Here is a 566-nt window from a genome sequence, read left to right as displayed (position 1 = left end):
GCAAGTGACACCACTGCCACCCTGTCTTAGCGTAACGCGAGTCGAGGCGGACGTCGTCGCGGTAGCGACGACGGACGCCGAGACGAGCACGTGACACCACTGCCACCCTGTCTTAGCGTAAACGCGAGTCGAGGCTTAAGTCATCAGTGAGAGTGAGAACATAACGATATCCTCCGCGAGCCTCAACGCTCATTGGACCACACACATCAGTATGTATGATTTCCAATAAGTTGGTTGCTCGCTCCATAGTTCCGGAGAACGGAGTCTTGGTCATTTTGCCCATGAGGCATGGTTCGCATGTGTCAAATGATTCATAATCGAGAGACTCTAAAAGTCCATCAGCATGGAGCTTCTTCATGCGCTTGACACCAATGTGACCAAGGCGGCAGTGCCACAAGTATGTGGGACTATCGTTATCAACTTTACATCTTTTGGTATTCACACTATGAATATGTGTAACATTACGTTCGAGATTCATTAAGAATAAACCATTGACCATCGGGGCATGACCATAAAACATATCTCTCATATAAATAGAACAACCATTATTCTCGGATTTAAATGAG

Source organism: Triticum aestivum, chromosome 5B, assembly GCF_018294505.1.
Source record: "Triticum aestivum cultivar Chinese Spring chromosome 5B, IWGSC CS RefSeq v2.1, whole genome shotgun sequence".
NCBI lineage: Eukaryota > Viridiplantae > Streptophyta > Magnoliopsida > Poales > Poaceae > Triticum > Triticum aestivum.
Note: the sequence above shows the minus strand (reverse complement) of the source record.